We start from the raw sequence: 18,494 nt of genomic DNA, 5'->3' as shown, positions 1-18,494 counted from the left end.
TCTGGTCTGATGAAACCAACCATCACATCTGGAGGAAACCTGGCACCATCCCGACAGCGAAGCATGGTGGTGGCAGCATCATGCTGTGGGTATGGTTTTTAGTGGCAGGGACTGGGAGACTAGTCAGGATCGAGGGAAAGATGAACAGAGCCAAGTACAGAGACATCCTTGATGAAAACCTGCTCAGGACCTCCGACTGGGGAAAGGTTTCACCTTCCAACAGGACAATGACCCTAAGCACACAGCCAAGACAACATAGGAGTGGCTTAGGGACAAGTCTCTAAATGTCATTGAGTGGCCCAGCCAGAGCCCGGACTTGAACCCGATCGAACATATCTGAAGAGACCTGAAAATAGCTGTGCAGCGACACTCCCCATTCAACCTGACAGAGCTTGAGAGGATCTGCAGAGACGAATGGAAGAAACTCCCCAAATACAGGTGTGCCAAGCTTGTAACGACAAGCCCAAAAAGACTCGAGGCTGTAATCTCTGCCGAAGGTGCTTCAACAAAGTACTGAGTAAAGGGTCTGAATACTTATGTAAAAGTGATATTTCAGTTTTTTATAAATTTGCAAAAATGTCTAAACCGGTTGTTGCTTTGTCCTTATGGGGTATTGTGTGTAGATTGATGAGGGGGGAAAAACGATTTAATCCCTTTTAGAATAAGGCTGTAACGTAACAGAATTTGGAAAAAGTCAAGGGGTCTGAATACTTACCGAATGCACTGTAAGCTATTGTATAATGGCACGATCATTTTTTTAAATTCAGGCTTTCTTTGGGGGTTTGGGCACTAATATGCATGTGCGTCAAATGCTTTGAATTAAGCAGCACCTTTAGAAAGCACTGTCCATTTCAGCACCATAGTAGCCTAACCTATTTGATTTGTCCAATCCACTGCATTCCGGTACCTCTGAGCCTCCTCCCCCCCAGGTCCTATCTTTTGAACTGGGAAAAAGCCGTTTTTGCTTTAGTAATGGTGCAACCATGACTCTAACTGATCTGCGCTCACTTTTTTTCTCTCTGGCACTCGGAAACAACTGTACAGGGAAGCCTAATCATTACATCAATTATCAGGGGGGGGGTCTTACAGCAAGATATTTAGGAGCATATGTGACCAGAATGGTTTGACTTTAGAGCCCTGCACACAAACACACACATGCATGCACACAAACACAGGCCTAAACACACAGAGCCAGCCAGCCCTCCCATCACACTGCAATAAAAGTTTAACATCTATGGGAACTCACACTCTATAACAGTATTAACAGATTCTGGTAGTGCGGTGGAAAATGGCAGCCCTCATCATGGAATTCAGTTTCAGTGTCCCTCTGGAATCACTGGCATTCACAGATGGCCTAACTAATAAAACACAGCGATTTGAAGGTCATCTCAAACATCGGGAACTAAGATGTTTTGTCTTTTTCTGAAGTGTAACCAACACAGCCGAAGGTGTTAATGATATAGGCCTACTGGTTCCCAAGCCCTCCTTTACCATGTGATTAAGGGCTCTATCTTCACACTAGATGAGAGGAGGAGGGAGGGAGATCAGCATGGTGTCAGTAAATAAGAACGTAGCGTGGGAAGGTATGAATGTGGCTATACTTTTCCATGCTATGTCAAGCCTCAGACAGTCCTTGATTACCACCCCCACAGTGTATTAGAGTCCGTTTCTGCCCAGAGCCATAGACCGCTCATTTTACTGGAATCCTATGAAGATCCAGTGCCAACCAGCCAGGGTGTCTGGTCTGTGCCAAGTGGGTTCATGCCACACACAACCCCCACACAGGCCCAGAGGGGCACAGCAGAGGCTGACCTCTGCCAGGCTGGAAGTACCCAGCGGGGGAGGCTAGCACCAGAATGAAAAGCAGTGGAACAGAACTCATTCCTTCCCTAGCTGGCAGTGGTACCCAGGTGGAGGTGATTATCTGTTGGGTTAGATTAAGGCAGAGAAGTTTCCTGTTGTGAGGATCTTCATTAGTCTTTGGAACACACAGACTGCAGTAGGTTGTTTTGCAAAGAGTTTTTTTTTTAACTTTTGCACGAGGAGGAATCACCTTATCTCCTCTTCACAATCTCTTCATAATTCCATCTCGGTTCCAGAGATCTATAAATACTATTTCTTCATGTTTTCGCTGTACTAATGAGCATATGATGTCTACGGTACAGGGGTATGAGGACCTTCGATTGTGAACCCAGTTTTTGTGGTTTGTAGTGTTGAAGACAGTGTAGGTGCACTAGTTGTCCATCAGGGGTCAGTGTGGAGCTACTGCAGTCACAGATCTACCGGTATGTGGCCTTTTTGTTCTTCAGTCGTGACTTGTGTGTGACAGAAAGACAGTGTTGGAAATCTGCAATGCTCACCTCCTTATACAGATTGTACTGGTTTAATAGGGAGAATCTCGATTCCTCGCTTCCTTTCTCCTTGCCGCCCAGACAATCTTTACTGAAATCAGCCTGCATATCTGTAGCTGCGTCAGTGCTACAGGGGAGTGTATCAGAGAGGGCAGATGAGTCCACTGAGGGCCATCGGTTGGTCGGTGGAATCCCTATCTGAGCTCAGAGGCTGGCAGAATAATTATTCCCTCTATGGGACTCAGTATAACTGCTGTCTCCAGGAGGACTTGGATAGGGTCTCTTATCACACACAGCAGGCTGGCTAGGGCCCCACCCCACGGCCCACAGAGCCATCCGCACCTGACCTTACTCAGAGTTAAAGCCTAGTCAGATTCACCTACCGCAATATATATCTGGGATGGCAAATTAACAGACAAAAGGAGGAAGGTCTTTGAGTCGAGACGGTAAAGAACATGTATCTTATCTAATTAGTATGGGTATAGTATAGGAGAACACTCATTTAAATGAAGCTCGAATCGTACATTCAGAAGTACACAGTGAATAAGTTGAGCAGCAGTTTGATATTGCTCTGAGTGTCCTAGAGGTGTTCAGCTACTCTTGGAAAATGGAAGTTCAATAAAAATTTTTTTTAAAAAAATCGCTCTGAGCAGAAGCATGCAGACAGCTCACAATCTCAGGGAAGCGCTCTGTTTGTAGATCAGTCTCGGGGGGGGGTTCTTAGCAGACGTGACCATGTAAACTCCTGCTATCACAGCCTGAATACAATATTTCAGTCACCACAATTTGAACCCCTACTACTACTACAGACACGTGTGCACATTCACTGTTAGTGGCAGCCTTCTATCAGTTTCTGTGCATGGAATCTTTCAGTAGGTATCACTCCCTCATTCCCCTATCTAATGTGAGATTGCGGAAATATCAGTGAACATTTATCTCAGCTATTTGCATACGACCTTGTCCTCTGTATGCCAGACAGATACAGAGAGGTGACATTGTCAGGGATGGTTGGCTTCTCCAATACCAGTTAGGCTGTCCGTCTTATTAGTAAACCACCTCTCGGTGATCCTGTCCTTTGTCTGAAACAGACAGGCAGGTCTTAGGGAGAGGCTGGGGTTAGAGTTCATTGTTCATCACCCCTCAGAGTCCAGCAGGTTCAGGGTGGAAGGGCAGAGGACTCTGGGAAAGGAGCAGGGAGGTGACCGCAGTCAAGGAGACGAGCTAAACACTCCCAATCTTTGAGTCCTCCCCCCTTCTCTCTCTTTCTCTATCATATCTCTCTGCAGGCACAGGGGTAGGGAGTTTATTAAACGTGCTCTGAGAGCGAGAGAGAGGGAATGAGAGAAAGATGGGAGCGAGGGATGGAGAGAGGTGGGAAGATGCTGAGTAAGCAAGCAAGTGCTCAACAGCGCAGTACAGGAGGCTTGAAAATTGGGAATTTCTAAACCTCAAATGTTGCATGGCAAGACTGACAGAGGGATTGACGAGCCACAGGACATTTGTGTCAGTCCTGCACACACACACACACACACACACACACACGTATCCAACAAAGGACCTCAGAACACCAAGAGTCTGTCAGGGTTTTTGAAGGAGCAGTCTGTAAAAGCTGATTGTTATACTCTCTGACTAACAGTGCCTCAGGACATGCCACCTGGTTCAGCAGCCTCTGAGCATAACGTTTCGTTGTTTCCATTAGGGAATGGCTGTGAGAGCCCCGTCAGAGGCTGTCCCTTTCCCCTCACTGCGTTCACATAAAACACAACTGGTGATTAGCCCTGGAGGCGTGCTCGTTTTGCTGTTTGTTTATAAGGGGCGGTGCAAATTGCCTCGTGGGAATGGGACTTCACTCAGCATAAACACACACTCTTAAAAACGTCAACATCAACGACCAACGAGTCGTTTTGATTCATAAAAATATTGAGGTGAGGTTACTGATGCAAAATCGAATTATTTATACTCAATTCCAGGTTCTAAGTTGAAAGTCATTATCTTTGCATGTTGCGCAATTGGTTCAAACAGGAAAATACATTTTTTGCTCAGTACTCCAAAAAGGATGGAGACCACAGCCAACTCGGTCTGATTTGGGAACCCTGCATGTCAGTGTGTAGACGTCTTCAGGAGAAACGCCTGCCTTGTGATCCAATCAATTAAAGCCAAATCTCAATCTCAGTGCCCGTGCTCGCATGAAGCAGGAAATCCAATGTCGTGCTCACGAGTTAACCCCATGTGGAGTGCTTCAATTCACCTCCCCCTCCTGTGGCGTGCTCCAATCTGCTGTATGTGGCTTGTCAATATTGCCCATGAGGGTTCCTCTACCCCACTGATGGGGATGAAACATGAATGATTATGTTTCATAATGGCCAGCGGGCATCTGGGGTCCCCTGGAAAACCTTTCCCGCTCCAGATTTAATCGGATTGGGCTTCCTTCTCCCTCCTTCACACTGATTTAGTATCCATTTCCAATGAGCTCTGAGACTGGGAGTGCTGGAAATGGAAATGGCCGTCGTCCGTTAACGAGGCCTCAGAAATGTATCCATTCATCCGCTAAATAGAGGAGCTTCCCTGGTTCCATCCTCTCTGAGGACGGGTTTACATCTCTGAGGGGCTGAGGAATCAACATCCTCTTGGAAGACATCTGTGACGGTCAGGGCCCGTGGCTGGTATTGTGACAGGAAGGAACAGGGTAGAGCAGATGCCATTAACGTAAGCCAGAGACTGACAAGCCAGAGAACAAAGTCTATGTCCTAGAGAGTATGGAGGATTGAAAAACATGTATTTTCACACTCCTGCATTCTCCCCTCCTCTCAGCCTTACTCCATCCCCAGGGGCATTTTCTCCCATCATGCACTATATATGTGGAAAACTATGCACGTTCCACCCCGGCAAATGAGATGACAGATGAGTAATGGGATGGCATATTAGAGTAGTGCTGATGCTGCATAGTGCCTCCTCTCCCCTTCTCAACAGGTCAATTTATGACCAGACGCTCCTTGTCCCAGTCGGGTGGCCTGACAACAGGGACTTTCTCTGCGTGGGCTGCCTAGTGTATCGATTGGGACGAGGTGGTATTGGAGAGGGGCGGGGGTTAACTTATGCATGAATAAACAGGTTTCTGCCCGGGCGTCTGTCTGCCGGCTGCACCCCTCCTTACACCCTCACCCCATTCCCTGGAGAGGCTGGCGAAAATGAGAAACATGAACCTGGCACATGCCATCTGAGAGCTGGCCTCCAATAAGAGTAACTGTGAGGGGGGCAGAGAGGAGAGCGGGTCAGGCCTGGCTGTGAGAGGCTGGGAAGGAAGACTAGACATTTGTCAAGCTGCTAGGACCAATGCTACTGGAAGGGAAAGCTCTGTGCCAGATGAGGGAAAGGGATGCAATAGGTTACAGCAGTGGCCATAAAATACACAGGTTGTCCTGCTATCTCTTCTACATGCATGCACAGAAGCATACACACATGTGCAAACTCAACACGCACCCAGATAACCACACAGATAACCACACACACACACAGGGTTGGAGGGAGTATCCCACACAGTGGTAGCCGCAGACCCTCGCTGCTATTATTGGCTGTCGGTCAGAGGATAGGAGAGTGGTCGCGTCCTTTGCCCTTCTCAAGGAGACTTAAGCGCCAGACACACACTCTCTTATCATCTGACTGAGTCAGACAGCCCAACGTAGCCCAGCGCAGCAGCTCCACCACTGGGAAGATTCGTGGATTTCACAGCCTGAATGAAAACATTTGAGAGCCTCGTGTAGCACGTTCATTATCTATTAATAGCATAATAAATAAGTAAGAATTGGTATGAAGACACAGTTGTATTGGGTTTAAACACCTTTTAAAATAAGCCTGTAATTATCTAAATTGTTGTTTTCTGTACCGGATGCAGCTGAACCTGTTGGTGTTTAAGTTTTTTTGGACTGTAAACACAGTTTCCATGGACACCTCCGTAATGCCTATAAACATGCAGGCTAGAGACGGGCTAGCCCGGGTCAGACCGTTTTAGCGACCTGCTGGTGCCATATTAACAACTAGCTCCTCCTGGTCAGTCAGTCATTTCCTATGTCTGTGAGGTGATCGGTCTCCGTGACAGACAGGCATGTGGAGGTTGTCATTACTCACTGTTTTCCATCGCCTCTGATTCTGAATTCACTTTCCATTCTTGGAGAGGATTTGGTGCATTCTTCATTAGTGAAAGGGAAATTAACGGCCACAGCGCATGACTTTAATAACGTAACTTAGCAGGCCTCTGCTCTACTCATTTTGTATGGGTGTGAAAGTAGTGCTTAGCAGGAACTCTGGGTAATGGGGGTGTGGAGTGTTACCTTACACCAACAAAACATACTGTCATAAAACGGAAGTCATAATTCTATCAATACAGCACTTTACATACGGCCATTTCTTTTGTTTAGTCACTCAAATAACTATCCAGTTGAAATGCTCTATTTACGTCATACATATTTTCCTTTGTGCAAATCACTATCTTGGCTGTTTTTCATTTTCAAACCTAATAGCCTTTTTAAGGTAGTTATTAGTTATTTTTAGCTTGTTGCTGGTCTTACTGCGTTAGAGTAGGGCATATTGTGCCAATGCCTGATATGTTAAATCATATTAAGCTCCTAAGTGGTTCATGGAATTTAGCTAATTGGAATCAGGCTTGTCCAATTCTGACATAACGTAACCTCAGTTCCCGATCACTGTTTATTTGCTCTTTATTTCTTGTTGACTGTAAGCTATGAATATTCTACTAACCCAATATTGGCTATTTGTCTATAGAGACACTGTATAAGTGTACCAGACTTGTTACACTAGCCCCTTATGGACTCCTGTGAACTAATAAACTATTGGGTTCATACAATGAGTCATGGAACTACATGTAGGTTAACATGATAAACTAGTCATTTCAACTCTCAAGCTATCACCGACACACATCTAAGACACCAGCTATTTAAAAGGCTTCAAATTATTTAGCTTTCATTGAAGTAACATTCTCTGGGCTCTGCAGTCTCTTTCTGAATCACAAATGGCCCTTATTTCAAGATGGAAGACTTTCTCATGCGAAATGTTATATTTGGATGTCTACATGCCTCTGTGAAGCTACAGTGTTAATGTTGACTTCTATATTAGCTGAGAGGGAATCAGAAAGGCCACTACTGTACATGGTCTTCAGGACATTTTTAGATTACAGAGTGATGTCATGGCCACACATCATGCTGACCACCAAACGTTATTTTATTTTCCCATTTTTGGACATGTCTGACCTGCTACTGTGTGCCACTGCCAGACTGTAATGGTTTAACGGCAAGACCAACAGCAGTTTTCCGACGGGCAATTTACAAGCGCGTCAGTGGCAAAGTCATGTACTATATGTTTCCTGTAATATTGCACTGAAACAGCAGGGGACCTGTACTACAAACGTTCCCTCTACAGACAATATCATACGTTTATAATGTAGTGGGCTTTGAGATCTCGACACAAGCCGCAAGGGTTACATTAAAACTTGAGCTTCTCATAAATAACTCAAACCTCCCACATATCTTCCATTGACACAAATGCATGACTTGCGGTGCCAGGGTATCCCTAGTCAGATCACGGGCTCCAAGCCTGTAGTGTGCCTTAGGTCAATAGGTCACCTCATTCCCATCAAACCTAAAAATACCACTACTGTATCTGCATCAGTAACGTGACGTGTGGTTTTGTGTCACTAGGGGAACAGTCACAATCGTTCATTCTCTCTCGCTATCTATCGCTCTGTCTCGGTCTCTCCTGTGTTTTAGTTCCCACAACATGAGCACAGGGTATCCGTAACATGACCACGTCCTCTCTCCCCGTCTCTCTCAGTAGTGACACGGTGAGGACTACAGTACAGTTATATCACCCGTGAGAGCCAGGCCCATCAGGTCTCGGGGTTTCCTGTTCACACTCATCCTGCTTATTGCGTATTTTTGTCGTTTTAAATGTGTATGTTGTATCTCAATGTGTATTGTGTACACAGGGCTTACCTGGAAAGAGGCCCTCGGGCTCTGTGTTGACTCCCAGTTCAAATAAAGGTTAAATCCATACAGTTTGATATGTCAGCCCTGACAGCATCCAAACACAATGAGGGATGTCACTTACAAGGAAATCTACCACAGATACTGTCCTAAACCTTTTGACTGTCCTGTACTTGGATGTCACTGTTGATGAGCTGTTTTGATGCTCTTCTCTGTTTGTCACCATTGATTCCTTGTTAGTTGGCACATTAGGAGACTGTATGCTCCATTACTGGGACTGCATTTAAGACCTGTCTTGGTCAATTACATGTAAAAGGCATTTCAAAGGGGTTGGCTTTTACACCGCACCCCTGGGGGCGTTCACAGACTTTGTACTGTTGTAGTCTATGCAGAGATTCCTAGCTATGTCATTTGTAGTATACCACAGATGCACAGAGGTTGTATATAGAAGGGGCTTTTTATACAGAATGGTCCATTTAGAAACAGGACCCAGGCAACCAGTTGTTTTGGGGTGTGGTGAGTGACTTATGTGTCTGATTCCAGTCATACAGTTGACTCACTCACACACCATATCTGGGTTCAAATACTATTTCTGCTATTTCAATTAATTGAATGCATTTCAAAACAAGTATTCAGATAAACTATATTTGAAAAAAAACGAGTTGTTGAATGTAAACACTTGGAAAGTATTTGAAAATACTCAAATATATGGACTCAAATACACTCCCATGCATTTAACCCAGGTATTTGAAATACGTATTTGGAAAATACTTTCAAAAACAAATTGGTTTTTACAAAAAAAAACATAAAATACTCATAGGTACTTGTTTTGGGCTGTGTATTAAAAAATACTCAAATACACAGAAAAGGGTATTTAAATAACAAATACACATTTTAACCCACAAAGACTGCATCATCAGACAAAGCCCACTCATTTTCCCCAGCTACCCTATTATATACCACATGATAAATTACCATGGCAATTACAGACAGTGAACAGCCCAACTACGGTCTAGTAGTGGGTAATAATGACTGGATCACACTGTACAATAGCCACCGGCGAGAAAGGAAGGGTGAGAAAATCACTTAGCAGGGGGCTACTCCCCCCTGACGACCCTATTACAGCAGCCATAATTGGAGATTAAACTAGTGCCGGAAGTGAATGGTGGGACTGGACGTCCTGTGCCGGAGTCGTTCTCAAGTCTCAGCCTCAATTCAAACAGGGAAGGTTGATAGCTGGGCAGGGTAGACAGAGGTGTGTGCCTGTGTGTGTAGGGAGAGTGCTAACTGTCTAGCTGGCCTGGACTGGGGCATACCCAGGCTAAACCTTGTCCAGACCAGGACAGTGTTACTGTCTGGGGACAGAGAAAGGGCCTGATAGGAGACGGGATGTCCGTCAGTGCCTATTAGAGGTAATGAGATGCAGGGTGACTGTGAGCAGCCAGGAGCTCTCCTGAAAGCTGCCAGACGACAGCAGACAAAGGGCTCTGCATGTCACTGTCCAGAATGGAATGGATTACAGGACATTACACATATGGGGATCTGTGTCACATCAATTGCTGCCTATATGTTTAACTTATTATAACATCCATTATCTGTCAGTATATACATCAAGATTTCTATGACTGTATTAAAGAAAATTGGTTCTATTTGAACCAATTATATAGTGATTGTATTACTCCGAATAACAGAACTACGCGTTTTAATTGTTTTGTATTCAGACATAACCTTTAGCAGTTTATCATGTTCACATGTTGTAATCCTTTTGGATTTCTATGAGGGGCATAATCATATCATATGAATAACATTATATAGCTAGTTTATTAGCCAGAGGGCTTTTTGTATAATCATGTAACCCCCCCTGGCAGCTGTGTGCAGAATGATGATGGTCCTACATTAAAGAGCAGAGCTAGACATACAGTATCTGCCAGAACAATAGACCAGCCACAGATAATCATCTCCTTTCAGCCCTCAATAGCTGCTGTAAATATGATGTGCAGATTACAGTACTTGTGGCTGCTGGGGGAGGCAAACCATAGATGTGTGTGTTTGGTGGCAGTCATGTGGCTCACAGCAGAACATGAAACAAGACCAGATCATGTTTATGAGCATGGGAGATCAGGTATACCGTCCTTCTGGTAGTGTTATCTGACAAGCATTTACTGCCGTGCTCTGCTGCTATAGGCCTACTATGCCATTTACCTGAGTCACAGCCACATAACATGTCTTATCTATCTTCTTTGTCATTTTGTCGTGAACAAAACCTGTCAGTTTCCTTTTGGTGTGCTTATCTGTTGATCACACAAATGTTTCGTGACAGACCAGACACAGCTGTAAAAAGGATATGGAAAATATGTTCAGGCTGCAGTCTGCTGGATTCTGATCAGGGTCTATAGACCGCTGTAAAGTAGCCTTTATTACGACAAGTACTTTCAGTAAAAAATAAATATAAAGAGATCATGAATAAAAGTAGAGATGCATGCGTTTCCATGTAATTTTGCATTTGCTCCATGACTTCGCTTGGTAGTCTAGTCAAGTCTGGTGTCCGTCAGCTAGAGGCGTGGTTAAGTCCCTCCACATCTGGGAGGAGTCCTGTATCTCGGCGTTGGCAGTGACTCGTAACGTAGAGAACACTGCTTTGGAAAGCATGGGACCACGGTGGGTGAGACCCGGAGACAGCGCTGGCGTTAACAGCCACATTACATAGACAACTAAGTGCAGCCATTGTTTATGAGTTTACGAAAAATACGGAACACTATTTAACGAAAGTTAAGAACAGTCTTCACTGACAATATTGTAAACCGGTAAGTTGATCAACGAACTTATTTTACTATTGTAAAAGAAGCGACTTCTTTCATTTAGGAAAGCGTGCGCGTCTCCACATCGTCCACAGTAAACACACGATAGGCTAGTATTGCGTTGAATTGCGTTTCTTTCAGTTGCATTATTAAATGAATTTTTGAAAATATTTCTGTAAACTTTTTTGGAAACCAAAGTACTGTCATTGTGATTTTTCCCATTATAGCTGTTGCAGCAGTACCCAAACAATAAAGCTTTATACTTACTTGTGCATTAGCTGCCAGCTGTAGACTAGCTGCTCACCAAGTGAACCTGAAAGTGACTATTTAAACGTTCTGTGGTGGTAATCTCTCTCACAAGATTGCGTAGATGTGTGTGCAAGTGTCCTTCCTCAGTGTACTTTCCTCTTGACCCCTTTGGTCGCTCTCATTGAACTAAACGTTGAAGATTTGTCTGAGATATTTGCTTTCTTCCCATTCATCATTTGGCTTATGTGGTTTAGAATGCATAATTTGAGTCACTTATGGGTCTATACCAAATTATTCCTAGATGGATAATTATTTTATTTTTTCCTATGACAAACTTCAATGTGTTTTTTTAATCGTTTTTTTATAGCGGTGGTGGCGAAGTTAGCAGGGGACATAGTTAATCACATTGTATTGGTAACATACACATATTTAGCAGATGTTATTGCGGCTGTAGCGAAACACACTAACTGTATTGAAATAATGGCACAGTCTCTGATCAAACATTTTAGAGGCCATCATCCTGGCCGCAGAGACATTTATGTTTTTAAAGCTAATTTCCTGCAAACGTGTTGTTGTTGCTATGAACCTTTTACAGTTTTAAAGCTAGTTTCCTGCAATTCTATACATTTTGTTATGGTGCTGGTAGAACAATTGCAGTTTTAAAGCTAATTTCCTGCAATTCTACGCATTTTAAAATGGGGCTGAGAATTTGCAGCTAAGTATTCAGACCCGTTGACATTTTGTTTGGTTACAGCCTTCGGAAATGTATGAGTTTTTCCCCCTTCATCAATCTACACATAATACCCCATAATGACAAAGCAAAAACAGGTTTAGAAATGTATGCTAATTTATACAAAATAAAGTAAATATTACATTTGCATAATTATTCAGACCCTTTACTCAGTACTTTGTTGAAGGACCTTTGGCAGCGATTACAGCCTCGTCTTCTTGGGTATAACACTACAAGCTTGGCACACCTGTATTTAGGGAGTTTCTCCCATTCTTCTCTGCAGATCCTCTCAAGCTTTGTCATGTTGGATGGGGAGCGTTGCTGCACAGCAATTTTCAGGTGTCTCCAGAGATGTTCGATCGGGTTCAAGTCCGGGCTCTGACTGGGCCACTCAAGTACATTGAGACTTGTCCTGAAGTCACTACTGCGGTGTTTTGGCTGTATGCTTAGGGTCGTTGTCCTGGAGCAGGTTTTCATCAAGGATCTCTCTGTATTTTGCTCCGTTCATCTTTCCCTCGATCCTGACTAGTCTCCCAGTCCCTGCAGCTGAAAAATATTCCCACAGCATGATGCTGCCACCACCATGCTTCACCGTAAGGATGGTGCCAGGTTTTCTCCAGATGTGACACTTCGCATTCAGGCCAAAGAGCTCAATCTTGGTTTCAACAGAGCAGAGAATCTTTAGGTGCCATTTGGCAAACTCCAAGCGGGCTTTCATGTGCCTTTTACTGAGGAGTGGCTTCCACCTGGCCACTCAACCATAAAAGCCTGATTGGTGGAGTGCTGCAGAGATGGTTGTCCTTCTGGAAGGTTCTCCCATCTCCACAGAGGAACTAGAGCTCTGTCAGTGACCATCGGGTTCTTGGTCACCTCCCTGCCGGCCCTTCTCCCCCGATTACTCAGTTTGGCCGGGTGGGCCAGCTCTAGGAAGAGTCTTGATGGTTCCAAACTTCCATCTAAGAATGGAGGTTACTGTGTTCTTGGGGACCTTCAATGCTGCAAAAATGATTTGCTACCCTTCCCAAGATCTGTGCCTCGACACAATCCTGTCTCGGAGCGCTACGGATAATTCCTTCGACCTCATGGCTTAGTTTTTGCTCTGACATGCACTGTCAACTGTGGGACCTTATATAGACAGGTGACCTTCTTTCCAAATCATGTCCAATCAATTGAATTAACCACAGGTGGCCTCCAATGAAGTTGTAGAAACATCTCAAGGATGATCAATGGAAACAGGATGCTCCGGAGCTCAATTTCGAGTCTCATAGCAAAGGGTCTGAATACTTATGTAAATAATATATTTAATTAAAAAAAATCTGTTTTTGCTTTGTCATTATGGGGTATTGTGTGTAGACTGCCGAATAAATGTTTTTATTTAATCCATTTTAGAATAAGGCTGTAACGTAACACGTGGAAAAAGTCACAGGGTCTGAATACTTTCTGAAGCCGCTGTAATTTCCTGCAATTCTACACATTTTGCCATGGCTTATGCTGTGTTCTTATGCTATCTGAGTGACTCAAACGTTATAACAAAATCCTGCGGCTGCTAAGTGGATACTTTGCTGTAGGCCTTCATAATGATGAAATGCCACCTGAGGAGCCCATAGTCAGTTCTAACTATATAAAAAAAAAAAACACTCACTGCATTTAAATAATTAAGCTCCATGCAATGGCATTCTCAGTGATTGCCTTGGGCAGGAGCTCGCTGGATCTGCAGTACCAGTCAAAAGTTTGGACACACCTACTCATTCCAGGGTTTTTCTTTATTTTTGCCATGTTCTTCGTTGTAGAATAATTGTGAAGACAAAACTATGAAATAACAGATGGAATCATGTAGTAACCAAACAACGTGTTAAACAAATGAAATTATATTTGAGATTCTTCAAAGTAGCCACCCTTTGCCTTTGACAACTTTGCACTCTCCTGGCATACTTTAAACCAGCTTCATGAGTTAGTCACCTGGACTGCATTTCAATTAACAGGTGTTGCTTGATAATTGTTAATTTGGAGGTCTTTCTTTCCTTCTTAATGCGTTTTGAGCCAATCGGCTGTGTTGTGACAAGGTAGGGGTGGTATACAGGAAAATAGCCCTATTTGGTAAAAGACCAAGTCCATATTATGATAAGAACAGCTCACATAACCACTGTTAGTGCTGGTACCTCAATTTTTCTAAGGCTTGAGTTCCTGCACCTCTTAAAGGATATTAGCTCAGAAGTAATGTGGTGTTCCTGCACCTCAATATAAAGCAGTACCGGCACCAATTTAAATCCAAGTCAAGCACTGGGCATTCTGCTATGCATAACAAAGCCTCAATAGATCCGTGAAAATGCATTAACCTGTGACTATGAAAGGCCTGGGGATGTTCAACATATAGCTGACATCAGTCTGGGAGGGTGTTTATTGTTTCCGTTTTTGTTTCGCTGATTTGTGGCCAGAAATGCGCCCAGCATGACTGTAAACTTCAGTGGGCCTGCCTGCTCCCTTCCTCGGGGAGTTGTTTGGGGTGATTTAAGGCGTCAGCGTGCTTCAGTTTGGCTGGTGATTAGCCGAATACGGCTAGGAGAATCGAACAAGTGTGCTCGTAATACTCTCTTTTTAAAGACTTTCGCTTGAAAAACAAGAAAAAAGCGGCAATTTTGTCCATTTTGAGATGAAGTAGCCTCAAAATGGTCAGAATTAAGAACTCAAGCAATCTGTCATTCGTTTGGATGATTTTGCAGCGGAGGTCTTAGTCATGCAAGTTTACATCTAACTAAGATGTCTGGTGCAGTATTTCTCAATGAATGACAACAAAGACTTTAATGAAGAATCCCAACCAATCACAAACAAAGGGGCGAAGACTTCAGCTACCAACGTCGGCTTGGCTTTTTGTGTGTGCCCGAACAGCTGGGGAAAAAACCTTACCGATGTCCAAAATGTCATCATAATATATGCACAAACTCTCCCGAACTGTTTCGGCTGGGAAGCCTGCGGACGCCTTTACCCTCTGTCTTTGATGTTGGGGAACTGGGATGGTGGCTGTCGCCCTGTCGCGGTGCTCCGGGGCCACAGAGGCAACAAAAGGGCCCCTGGAACCCTGTAGTGCATGGATGGCGAGAGCAAACACACCCAGGGAGCAGAAAGCAGGGACTGGAGGAAGGGCCATGCATGCCTTTTGGCGCAGTGGGCTCTCTGTCATTGCAACCTGGTGTCCGTTTGACTGTCACACACCCTCAGTGCTACATGCTCCTGCCTAGAGGAGGCTTTTCATTAGACCACAGCCTAATGTTTTACTGGGAGGCTCTGCTTATTACTGGTGTTTGTCTGTCTGAAGTCTCCTATGGAGTTATGAGTCCTTGTGGTGCATTCCATACAGGATTTTACCTCCGTGTTTTACCCAAAAGTCTCAGACTTTTCTGTTTCCCTCTGTGGGCTGGCACCCGTGTCTCAGTGGTCCATGGCTCCTGCAGATCTGCTCTCTCTTGGGGCCAAAGCCAAGCCACTGGTACATTTTGATTATGCAGATGTTGTTTCTGCTCTTCACAAGTCCACATTGTCAGCCCTATCTATGGAAACACAATTGCAAGAACAATTGTTTGTGCCCGAACAGCCGAAAAACCCCTTGCCGAAGTCCAAAACTAACAAAAACGTCACAAAATGTTGTCATAATGTATGAACAAACTGTTTTTCCAAATTGTTTTGGCTGGGAAGCACGCGGACGCCGTAACACTGGTGTTAGTTGAAAAGCAGCATTGGTACTATACGCCACGGTAGAGAACTCACCTGGCTGGCACTGAACATTTGCTCATTGAGTTTGCACCCTCACTCACACAAAGATGCATTTAAGTTCAACTACAGAAGGGACCTCAATGCTTATTTCTACAAGTTGTGAAGCTTGCATTAATGTCTGTCCAAGGAACATTGTCCAGAAATGGAGTGCAGTTCACTATTATCCAAGAATGTTTCGTGATTGTATATTTGAAGGGGTTTATGTTTCAGCAGACAACTCTACTCAACTCTCCTTCCTGATGTTCTTTACACAGCACATGCTCATTCACATAATTGTTGTTATTGTCATGAGGGGCCAACTCTTTCAGAGGGCTTTAACACCACCGTAGGGTTAGAGACACAACCACAAAGACCCAGGCATGCGGATCATCTTTTTTTTACAGCAGAGAATTGTGTGACCACAAGGAACATTGCATTCTATTTGTACTGCCCAAATAGGGTCTGCAGTCAGAATCGATATGAACAGAGTTCCGTGATTTTCTTTATGGAAACATACCAAACCATATGATTGTGTTATTTTCGCGCTCTTGATGTGACCTTTCAAGAATGGGATGTGTTCCCCTCGCATCTGCCCCTACCATTTGCTGTCAGTTGTTTACCAGTGACAAAAGAGTAACGGTGGATTTACATTAGTAAAATATGTCTAGTGAGATCTATCTCTCTTCAACATCAGATGTTATACTCTTCTGTTTATACTAGCCTTGACTGTGGTGTGAGCAAAGCCACATTCCTGCTTCATGTGTGTGCAGTTATTAGCATACTGTAAATACACTATATACAAAGGTATGTGGACACCTCTTCAAATTACTATTTCAGCCACACCAGTTGCTGACCGGTGTATAAAATCGAGCACACAGCCATGCAATCTGCGTAGACAAACATTGGCGGTAGAATGGCTTTACTGAAGAGCTCCGTGACTTTCAACGTGGCACCGTCATAGGATGCCACCTTTCCAACAAGTCAGTTAGTCAAATTTTGGCCCTGCTAGACCAGCCTCAGTCAAATGTAAGTGCTGTTATTGTGAAGTGGAAACACCTAGGAGCAACAACGGCTCAGCCGTGAAATGGTAAGCCACACAAAGCTCAGAGGAGTGCTGAAGCACGTAAAAATTGTCTGTCCTCGGTTGCAACACTCACTACTGACTTCCAAATGCCTCTGGAAGCAACGTCAGCACAAGAACTGTTCGTCGGGAGCTTCATGAAATGGGTTTCCATGGCCGTGCAGCCGCACACAAGCCTAACATGCGCAATGCCAAGCGATGACTGGAGTGGTGTAAAGCTCGCAGCCATTGGACTCTGGAGTAGTGGAAACACGGTCTCTTGAGTGATTAATCACTTTTCACCATCTGGCAGTCCGACGGATGAGTCTGTGTTTGGTGGATGCCAGGAGAACGCTGCCTGCCCCTATGCATAGTGCCAACTGTAAAGTGTAAGCTCCATATTACTGCCCATGATTTTGGAATGAGATGTTTGACGAGCAGGTGTCCACATTCTTTTGGCCATGTAGTGTTTCTTAGTATATAGACAAACAATAGAATAGCAATTCAAATTATACAGGAGCTTCTCATCTAAGCCATATTGCACATCATGTTTCACACATGATTTAATGCAACGATTCACATGTGTGGATATTTATCCGGAGTAGTGTGGGAGACATCTCTTAAAGAGAGATTTGAGTCTAGATATGTCTTTTTACACTACACAAGTATCTCTCCTGGACCTAGTTTTGTCGGTCCAAGTCGTGTAGTTCAAAGAGGCTCTGAAGTGTTGTTGTAATGTTACCCTCTCGCTGGGTGGCACATATGGTCTCGAGGCATCTGCAACTCATCGCTCAAGTTAATTCACTTAATCAGTGTTGACACACTATGGAACAATAAAATAATTAAAACAAGCATTTTACACAAGTTATTTCCTAATACATAGTGTGCTCATGTTTGTATAATCTGTTAGACTGAACCTATTTAGTTAAAGCGAAAGGAGCTATGGACTTCAACAGTTTGTGTTTTAGGTCCATGTCAAGCTAGACATCTTGATGCATCGTTGTTCTCCTCCCCAGAAGCCCCTTGGAAGGCTGTGTGCTGCGACTGCCCGTCGTTAATTCTGAAGTGCTAGCAACTCTCAGAGAAGCACAAATGTTTCATGTCTTCCCTCTGCACATTTTTCTCCATATAAGGGTGTTTGGCTGTGATCAGGCGTTGGTAATATCTGTGCTTATTGTCACATTCCACACGGCAGGAGAAGGCCTTTTACTGTCTGTAGGTAGAGGCACTGTTAGGGGAACCACAGAAGCTCTCTCTCTCTCTCTGCTGTACATCCTGACTCTGACACAATGGAAAACAACCCTGTTTTTCTGCTCTACTATTGTTGATGATCTATTCAAGGCCATTTCAACTGCTACATGATTGGACTAATGTACTGACTTACTTGAGCTGCTTGGCTACCATGGAAAAGCATAATGGCATGTGTGTTGCAGTTTTTTTCCCCTGTGGCTGGAATTAAATTTGTCCTTTGAGGCAATGGGAGAAGAGTGATGTGCATGTAGTTTGGGCAGCAGTGTGTGGAGTAGAGCTATTAAAAGCAGGGGAGCTCAGGCTGGTGTCAAC

General features: G+C 44.1%; 1 protein-coding gene across 3 annotated transcripts in view; it reads left to right on the top strand.

Annotated features, from left to right (window-relative positions):
* The window catches only part of LOC129812697 (rho guanine nucleotide exchange factor TIAM2-like), a 159,390-nt gene that overhangs the window by 43,090 nt on the left and 97,806 nt on the right, over nucleotides 1–18,494 (top strand). For 2 of the 3 annotated variants that reach the window (XM_055864495.1, XM_055864496.1), the window contains exon 1: nucleotides 10,978–11,151. The exons of the other annotated variant lie outside the window; for it this stretch is intronic. The gene's annotated coding sequence lies outside the window, so the exon portion shown is untranslated. Of the gene's footprint in view, nucleotides 1–10,977; nucleotides 11,152–18,494 lie in introns of those variants that run through there. 3 annotated transcript variants of the gene reach the window in all.

The sequence above is a fragment of the Salvelinus fontinalis genome, chromosome 16 (assembly GCF_029448725.1).
Source record: "Salvelinus fontinalis isolate EN_2023a chromosome 16, ASM2944872v1, whole genome shotgun sequence".
Classification (NCBI taxonomy): Eukaryota; Metazoa; Chordata; class Actinopteri; order Salmoniformes; family Salmonidae; genus Salvelinus; species Salvelinus fontinalis.
The sequence above is the reverse complement of the archived record's forward strand: the minus strand, read 5'-3'. Positions and strand labels throughout refer to the sequence as shown.